The sequence below is a fragment of the Polyodon spathula genome, chromosome 26 (assembly GCF_017654505.1).
Source record: "Polyodon spathula isolate WHYD16114869_AA chromosome 26, ASM1765450v1, whole genome shotgun sequence".
NCBI lineage: Eukaryota > Metazoa > Chordata > Actinopteri > Acipenseriformes > Polyodontidae > Polyodon > Polyodon spathula.
This window is the reverse complement of record NC_054559.1, coordinates 1,012,416-1,022,674: the sequence shown is the minus strand read 5'-3', so window position 1 is coordinate 1,022,674 and position 10,259 is coordinate 1,012,416.

Below are 10,259 nucleotides of genomic sequence, written 5' to 3'. Positions count from 1 at the left end.
TTGTTTAATATCAGCGCCATCATACAAATAGCCTCCTTATACTCAGAATATGATACTGTAGCGTTGCATGGAAATGAAGGCAGACATATACTGGTATTTCAGGTTCTCGAATGCAGCGACAGGCCGGGACTCTACAGTGGACCAGCAAAACATTCTGCTTTACCAGCCAGTGGTACAGCTGCAGCTGAGCAGCGTTGTGCTTCTCAGACTGTGAAAAGTAATAAAAGAAGTCTCAAGTTCAACACACTGTTTTGGTCCAAACTAAGCACAGTCTCTAGCTTGTTTCCTTCTTTGTTTCTTAGTCACGCTTTTCACTGGCTCTCCTTGGCTGTTCTCTCCAACTCTCTCAGTTCTGCAGCCCCGTCTCTGTCTTCACTTCACTACTTATCCCCTCGTTCAGACCACGCCTCCGGTGCACCAGCCACCAATCCCAAGCATGCACGGCTTCCTGCTCTTGATCCGTTGCAACATTGTTGTAACAACTTACCCCTGATTTGTGACGAAAATGTTGCAACCGGGTCTGAACTTCTGATTGGTTTGCAGTTCTCCCATCTCTGACGTCCCTGAACACCTGCTGCAGTTGAAGCATTGACTCTGGGAATCAAAACCTTCCAGAATGTTCTTACAGACAGCAAACCCAGGGTTGTTACAATACATTCAATACATTAAAGGAGGTGTTTAGCAACAGGTTTTGTGACAGTTGCACAAGATATCTAGATGTATGCAAAGCTCTAAAGTGTACTGCACGATATCCCGGGTAAGGGTAATAATAGGGAAGAGCAAGGATTTTAAAGCAATCCTTAACACTCCTTTAAGGCATCTACATGTTTCTGACTAGTTCTGGCAGCTGCTAAAACTATCTGCTAAACACAAATAGCTGCTCTGTGACATTGGAAGTCGAATGAAGGAATGCATTTAGCCCTGCAGGACAGCATTGCTTTCAAACAGTCAATCAGTCATTCAGATGTGTGAATTTACTGTAACTAGTTAATCACAAAAACATTCAATTACAACAATACTTAATATATAAATAATACTACCAGAATGGGATATTATAAAATAGCTTATACTAAATAATGACAATTATTGTGAACTCTTCTGTATTCACTGGGAGTCTCCCATATTTTGGACCCTTCTTCCAGACATCTTCCGTATTTTGCTCAAAACCCCCTTTTGTCAGCAAACCTTTAATGTCTGCAAAAGTCATGGCTGGTGTGCGATTACTGCAGTCCCAGTCTGTACTTAGCAGGTTTTAGGACACAGGGGAGCCCTGTGGCAGGCATGCATTCAGTGTGCCAGGCAAGTTCACTGAAATCACTTTTTATGACAAGTCTAAGATCTTTACAACAACCTAGCATTTATTGTTGTTTTTCAACCACAGGGGATGCTTCTGAAAGGACTTAAAAGCTGCATTTCTAAAGTGGTTTTATTAAAATTTTCCAGTAAAATAATAAGTTAACGCACAAATATAGATTACTGATTTTGATTAAGAGCAGAGATCAATTAGTAATACATGTATTGCTAATCTACACATTATGTAGATATATACACGTTTCTTTTAATATACATAAGTAGGTACATACTATAGAGTTACATACATTCGTACAGAACCAACAGCTGATTGTTCATGCAGGTGGAGGTCAGAGGTACTGGAAGAGAGGTTCACTGAACTCGCTGCCAGGCTTAAAGAGGAAAGGAGTCACGTAATCCCCTCTGGGGCGTTTCCAGTTCTGAGGGCAGGGAAGGAGAGGCTTAGAAAAATAATTGGTTTAAATACATGGTTAGAGAATAAATACAGAAAGAAGGGTTTTGACTTAAGGTTTTGAGTAGATAACTGGAGCACCTTTTGGGGGGAAAAGTGAGCTTTACAAGAAAGATAGCTTACACCTTAATGATAGGGAAGCAGATATTCTGGCACAGAGCACAGAAAGAACCCTTAGGAAGACTATAAAGGATTTAAACTAGGCAGGGGTGGGTGGAAACCAAAATCAGCTTCTAGTTAGGGCTAAGGTGTAAATCTCATAGAATCAAAATACCGGAGGATATGACAGCTGAAGTTCAGTGGAACAGATTTAAAGTTATAGTGCTGACGTGCAGGACAAGTATATGCCTAAAATGTAATTGGCAGTTTTCAAATATAGTGCACAAACAGTAAATATGGGATTTATTAATATTAGACTGTTTTTTACTTGAACTATTCTACTCTATTATACCCTATTGTGACTAGGGTAGGGTTGTCCTACTTAAATTAATGACATTTTTTTTAGAATAATATGAACCACAACACAATTCGACTGTGGGACTGAAAGGCAGGCTGGCAAGAGTGCAGATTACCATAGCCTATCACAGGACAAGTGTACAGCACAGTCTGTATGGGGTGTCTAAGCAACTGTGTGGTAGTGTGCCAAGGAACAACATCCCTCCTCCCACGAGCCACCACCCAGCACACAGGGCGTCAGCTTGAAGTGGAATGTAATAATCAAGGACTGCAGAAACAATTCCTTCATGCAGTTTTGCTAATATGATCTGTTAAAAAAAGTCAGACTAAAATGATCAGAAGTTTTTGCATTTAGGACTTATTATATTTAGATTATCACATGCTGACAATTAATCCAACATTTTAAAAGTAGTACGATTAATCAGTTTATCTGTGAAGAGTAAGAATCTTTAAATTACACTGCTGTGCACTAGGTGGCACTGGCTCTTACTAGAAAGACAATGGCTAGTCTAGCTTAGGTTACAAGCTAGACTAGCCATTGTCAGGCAACTAGAACTGAAGGCAGGCAACTAGAACTGAAGAACAGCTCCTGAACTTGCAGTCAAAGCACCTTAATTGCATTTGGAACCACACAGATTATCATACAAAGACAAACGTCCACCATAGTAAACTTGCAGTGCTTTTCCTATGGTTTTATATTCACAATAGTTTGCCATGTTATTTATTTGCTTTACCACCCCTCTTTGGACTTGCCTGCATCTTACCATACTCTTTATCGCTATGCTTTTGAAAGGGAGGGGACAGTACAAAAAAAACTGAAGCTGTTTATTAACTCCTCTAGTTATTCCCATCCACAACCATTTAGCTCTTAATAGTGTTAAAATACTAATAGTCACTGAACTCAAGGTTCTTCTAGTATTTCTGAACCTCATTGTTAGTGAATGACACAGTAAAGCTGGTTGTGTTTTATTCAGTTCTGATCCTCCTGTTTTGGATGATCTGTCTTGTAAGTGCCCATGACGCAGTTTCGGGGTGTAGGTGAGTTTCCACATGACGCTGAGCGGGGAGTCCCTAACATGCGGAGGCGAGGGCACAGATTTCATCTCAAAAAGGATTCATGAGGGGGCGGCGCAACTCAGAAACCACATTCTCAAGAACCAACAGCGTATCTTGCCCACATCCTGCTAATAACATCCTCAATGCTTTCAAGTTACAGGTAACCGCTGAAACGTTATATTTAAAACTAGATTTGAAAGAAGTATATTATTTTATTTACTATATAGTAAGCACCTCATACTGTATAGTCCCTGGCCAGTGTTTTAGGACCCATCTACCCCTCTATTGAGATGCAAAGGAGTTTCATGTGATGTGATCCCCTCAGGACAATAAAGCTGCTGTCATGATTTACTTCAGCTTCCCTGTGGATCAAATCCACTTAATAAACCCAGATGGAGATACTTTCAAGATGATAATGCACCCATCCACCATGCTGGAATTATGAGTGAATGCTATGAGGAGCAAGACACAGACTTCAGGCATCTTCCAGGATCACCACAATCCTTGGATCTCAACCCAATTGAAACATTAATGACTGGATGGATTGCCATTCCTTGAGACACCTTCCAGCACCTTGTGGAGTCGATACCACTTGGTGTCAAGGATGTGATCAGGGCATACGGTGGCCTGACCCCATATTATGTACAGGCCTTAATAAAGTGACCAGGCAGTGTGGTATTCAAATTATATTACTGTATAAGCAAATGTATCCAGACAGAGGTGAGGCAGGTTTCAATGCAAGTACAATTTTATTAGGAACATTTTAGTTTTAAACAAAACATAGGGTTTTTGTTTTAAGCCAAAGCAGACTGAATGACTGAGCGAGCGGCATGACCGCATTTTGTGTAAAATAAAATAAAAACAAGCACTGGGTTAACCCAGCATTTAAATCTGTGTTTTTGCTACAGTTCAATTTCAATGGTACTTAAGTAGCCTTTTTCTATTTACAGTAGTTTTAAAGACTTTAGAACCATAACAATATGGGTATTGCATTACTGTGCTGTATCCTTCATTATTCTCCAGACTGACGCTGTAGATAGCAGGTGTACACATTCATTAGAACCATTGAAAACTGATTTTCAGACTTACGAACAACCTCCATTCCCAAGGTGTTCGTAACTAAAGTTCTGCTGTACTTCCAAGTACATATCCAACAGGAATGGTTTCACGTGTTACTACAATGTCAGTGAGTCCTGTGTAGGGTGTCTCTAACTAGATATGAGATGTTGAGTTCAATTTTCCAGTGTGGGCAAGAAATACATTTACAATGGTGGGGGCAATTTGCCACGCTACAGCAGCCCCAACAGGCCAGGCGCCCGCTGACCTTCAGTCCTCCTGACCTGTGTGCAGGGTGTTGCTGTGGTGAGGGAACATAATTGGACATTCGAAATTGGGGAGAAAAACAGGGGTTAAATAATAAGAATAGAAAAATGATATACCAGTCTTAGCCAGCATTGTGCAATATGTTCTATGCATGGGGTGCCACCTGTACACAGGATAAGAACTCTCATACATGGTTTATAATGTAATTTCCAGTTCAAAGAAATGTACCATTATTTTTAATGAAAAGCGGCTTTGGTGTACAACAGGCAATTTCCACTCCAAACCATTTCTGCTCTTTAGCGAGTAGTGCAGCTGCCTCCTCCCCCAGTGTTGTTGTTCAATACTCGCTGTCACAGAAAAAAAGTTCCCAAGCCAAACGAAGATAACGAAACATGCAAATGAGCTAATCACAAAGACAAAAACACTGACCGCAAGCTCAAACGTCAAACCGTAATCGTCAAACCGCCTGATTTCTGAAGCAGTTGAGAAGTTTAAATGGGTCACGAAAAGTAGTGGGTGAATTTGTAAAATTTAAAGGCGGAGAGAGAGAGAGAGAGAGAGAGAGAGAACGAGTCCCTAGTCCCTAACCCTAACCCTAACCTCAATCCTGACCTGAACACCCCTTGCCTGCCATTCAGTCCTGGGCTGGTCTCGGGCCTATAGCAGTATTGTAATTATTTATAAGTGTGAGAAGCTTCATCCACGTAGTAAAACAAACTTGCAGCAACAATGATTTTTTAGCTGGTTTCCTGGGGAATTCTGGGTAGACAGAGAAGTCATTTAAACCCTATACGAACATCCCAGGGGAACATCACAAGAGCAGCTAAGAAAAGGCTCAACCAAAAGCATGTGTCTTAAAGTGTGTACAGCAAGTGAAATCGCTCAATAAACCCAACCTGTTGTCCATCAGCTATATAGATCTGTGCCGTATGGAGCTGATAATAATGTTAATAAAGCTGAATTGATTTGAGAGTTTTGGTTAGCACTGCTTTAAAGGGGTGTGTGTGTGGGGGGGGGGGGGGGGGGGGGGTTAATATTGTTAATAAAGCTAATAAGAGTTCTCGCTGTGTATAACTGGTGAAGTATACAGGACCACTGCTCTCCGATGCGCATCGAAGAGATTCTTTTCCAATGTACATGAAACAAGGATTTGATTAGAACTAGCCAGAAACATGCTTTTGTCAAGAAGAGACTGACGAGTCCATATAACCTAAGAAGTGAAACAGTAGATATTTCCCTGGAAGGCTAAGCAAACGCTGTACTTTAATTTAGCATTGGTGCAGCTCAAGCGCACCCAACAATGCTGCACTGTACCCTGCTGGTGACGGATGCTTTCTGACATCAACACGCGCATCCACAGTGTCACAATTGGTTGTGAATGATTTGAGAAGCATGACAGAGATTTCAGACATGTTCATCACAATCCCTAAATGCAGTTGAACATGTCTAGGATGAACCTGAATGAGACTTTCATCATTACTATCCTCTGCCTACCTCTCTGCGCCAACTGGGTCTAATTTGAATGACTGAAGATCCCTTAAACTGCCACTTTTTGGCTTTGAAATTGGTTCAGGAAACTGGGTTTCAGGCCACTGCATGACATCTTAATTCCTGTAAAGTGTTATTACCAGCGCAACAAAATGTTATAGTCTTATTTAGAGACACCTTCCAACACCTTGTGGAGTCGATGCCGCTTGGTGTCAAGGCTGTGATCAAGGCAGTTGGCCCGACCTGACATTAGGTACAGGTCATAATAAAGCGTTTTACTAAGTTCCCAAACACAAGGAATTCATTTTAAAACCGCACTGCAAATTTTGCTGATCAATAAACATGTGCTAACTGGTATTTAAACTTAGTGCTCTGAATTTGGGAAACTCTATTTTAGAAACACATGGAAAAACATAAAAACGTATTTATCAATTATTTATCAACTAGCATCTACAACAGCTTCTACCATATCTCCTAGACAAATAAACTGAGGGAAAAAAACTGATAAGAATAGCAAATAATAGATAAAATGGTCTTGATATTTTAATAAGGGATGCAGAAATGTGTATTAAATAGAAAAAGCTGTTGGTGAAAATCCTTCAGTCTCTTGTGTAAAAACTGGGTACAGTTCTAAATATACCACAAGAGGGGTTATAGATTGGTGCCTAGCAGTAAAAATAGCTGTGTTTCCAAAGGGAAATGATGACATCCGCCCAGTGACTGCATCAGCAGCAGAGAATAGAAACAGTATCATCTGTTTCCATGGCGACACTGACATGGGCTGACGCAGGAGAAGGTGAGGGTTGTGCTGATCCGAGTAACTAGCAGTGAGGATGTAGGGTTGGCTGGATCCCACAAGCAGTGAAGATGCAGGGCAGGCTGGAACTCCGATCAGGAGGAATGGTTGCAGTCAAGAGTCGCTCGTTTCCAGCAACCATCGCAATCAAGAAAGTCAAGAAAGCATTGCTTAGAAATAGAAGCCTTCTAGCCATGCACTGCATTGAGTAAACTGAGCATTCAATTGCTCTTCCTGTTCATACTATTTCAACAACACAGACAACCACTGACAGAATTAATACACCATGTACTATTATGTTTTATAAATCTACCATGGTCATTTTGCATGGCAATTTCCCCATGCTTTTCACGGTTTGCCATTCTTTTTAAATATGCTTTACCATTCTCGTTAATTTGTCCTAAGATGTGAGCAAAGTGTAAGCATGCCCACACCAGCTTACAGACCAGCACTGTTGTATTCCCAGTTTCAGATACTTTAATAAATTTCTTTCCAAGTTTCTTTACAATTGGATAAGCAATATTCTAGATGTAGAAATGCCAATTGTGTTCTTTTTTTTGAACCCATTCATATCCTTCATGTCCATACTGTGAAGCCACCCGTTGCTCAGCCCAGAATAAAAAAATAAGGACACTAACATGTCTTTCTTGCAATCTCATGTAAGTCACGTCCCCATAATAAAATATTACACTTACAATTTTGCATCACCCTATAGAATTAAAAAATGTGGCTTTATAAAGTTGAATGAAACCTGCTTAATACTGTTACATTGAATTACATTCTGCTTCATAGTTTTCCATATACTTAACGAAAAATGTGACATTTCGAAATCTAACATGAAATACTGTACTACTGTTATGGTTTCCGGTAGACTTTTGCGATATAATTTTGTAGTTTCTTTGATGACAAGATGTTAAATAAAATATCTAAATTATGTTCATATAGTTTTTTGTTTATTTTTAAATGATGTCACAATCCTAAAATTCTAGGGGATGCAAAACATTTGGCCAGAGCTGTATATCTTACGCTCACAATGTCGATGGCAAAACGTTCAAACAACAGCTCATTCTAAATAAACACATTAAATAAGCTGATACCAGCTTTTTGTCTGTTTTTTATTTTTTAAATGTAGATTTAATGACTCTAAAACAGGCTTGTTGCTGTTCGCTGGCTAATCATGCTGTGTATTTTCTCTGGCACACTTTGTATTACAGACCAGACACACAAACAAGTACTCTTTGAGTCTCAAAGAAATGCAAAGTGGTGTTCCTGAAGGGATGAAAGGAGGCAGGCTGTGGGCAAAGTTTCCACAGAACACTTGGAGACAGTGGCGACTAGTTGCTTGAAAAACCGGTGGGGCACAGCCCCCCCAAAAAATGAACTAATGAAGCAAAATCGTGCTCAAACCCGATGCCCAATTTTAGCAATTTTTATGTAAACATTAAGCTAGCTTTCTAACATTACCAGATCTTTCATTACAAACAGTTCTACGCCAGATTATCACAATCAAGAGCTGCAAACAACACTTTACAGGCAAGGGTCTCTTATTGACAGCTGCACCTGCACTAGCCTGAGCATTTTAAATGGACGTATCGTCACACTCTCGTGCTGTTAATAACTTTCTGAACTACACAAGAGTCAGGTTCGGTTTCTGTTGATGTCTCTTGCATTGGTGGTTTAGCTTTTTTGTTGTAGAAAAACTCCAAACGTAGCTGTCTTTTTGCCATTTTAACAGGGCTACATCAAATTCACTCTGTTTTTAGCATATGTTTTCGCTGACTGAAAAAGTGAGTCTCATACGAGAACAAATATAATGGTGAAGGGTCTTCGACACTATTTGGTTATGTTATTAAGGTAATTATTTGAAATAAACTGCACACTTACATATTCCCTACCCACTTACGAAAAACATAAAAATATATATTTTTATTCTTAAATAATAAACTGTATACTGTTGGGCAAAATAGTTTAAAAAAAAAAGATTCAATTTAGAACACTTCTGATTAAAACCAAAAAGGAAATGCAAAGCAAAGGACTTGAACTTTTAACACGAGCATCAGATTTCAATTACACATTATGATAACAAATAAAAATAACTATATATAATGTCATTCATACTTATGGTTGTTCATTTTTGTTAACTAACATTTTGTGTTCAAAGCAAAGCAAACCATTTTATTTAATCTCACAAATCCTGACTCATTTAATTACCGTTTGACTAGCACAGGACTGCTGGTGGTAGCTGCTAGCTTGCTGTCTTCAGACGGTTCATCAACAGTTTTCTGCAGTTTAGACAAATTAGGACGATCAAAACACATAGCTAATTTTTAAATAGTTTTCCTTTCCCCTACCGCTGTCAGGCCATACTTCATGTCACTCACTCAGTGTTATGTCATGTTGCACGTCCGTTTGGACTGTAAAGTGTAAAAGCTTTGTGCATTCTCCAATCAGAAGAGTTCAAGGTTGAACCTCTCACGAATGACAGTAAATAGCCCAATCACAAACAAAAATTTGAAACACGTGCTTTGGCAGATAGCAAGCATGTCATCGGTCAGTTTTGAGTGGCAGTTCACGTGTATACTAATTGAAAGCAGTACTGATTGAAGCGTATTGAGGCCAGCAAAAAAAAAAATGTTTTCAGCACTGCCTGGCAGAAATCTGGGGGGGCATGTGACCAGGCGTGCCCCCCCCCCCTACACATCGTCACTGTTTGCAGAATATATAAAGACCCAGCAGACATGTATGTGACTCAGACTGAAGAGTGGCGCAGCCTCCAGTGTAAGGCTCTCTAAGTGCTGAACTCCACAATGCTAGCACAGGGCAAGCCCCATGAAATCCTCAGTTAAAGGGTTTTGCCACAGGTTTTATTTTCAAATAAAACCACACTAAGGAGCACCACATAGGTAACAATAACTGTTCCATTATCAGGACCAAAGACTGCATGGAGGAAGGGCTTCCAGGGTTTAGAAGGAGAGGAGAGTGCTTGTGACTTGTGACGAGAGCCGGAAGAGGCGAAAACAGAAAATAAGTATAGCAGAGAATCGAGACGATGAAGTCCAGAGTTCTCCCCCAGGCGTGCTGGGAATCTCCCTTGCTGAGCAGCACAGCCAGGCTCCAAGGCTGGCAAACAGTGAGCTTCACTGGCCCCCAGAGGGCAAGTATTGCAGGGGGTGCACAGCATACTGGAGGAGGAAGTGTGGGGATTTCTAGAATTAAGAAACATTTCAAATACACTTGCAGTACAAGAATGCAGCACTCCTCCGGCAGTACATAAAGACCCCTGTGTTCAGTCTTTAATGTAAACATAATGAAATGCAGATTCCCTGTCACTTTTACTCTAAAAAGAACATTGTAAATGTCTCCTGAGTAAAGGCAAAA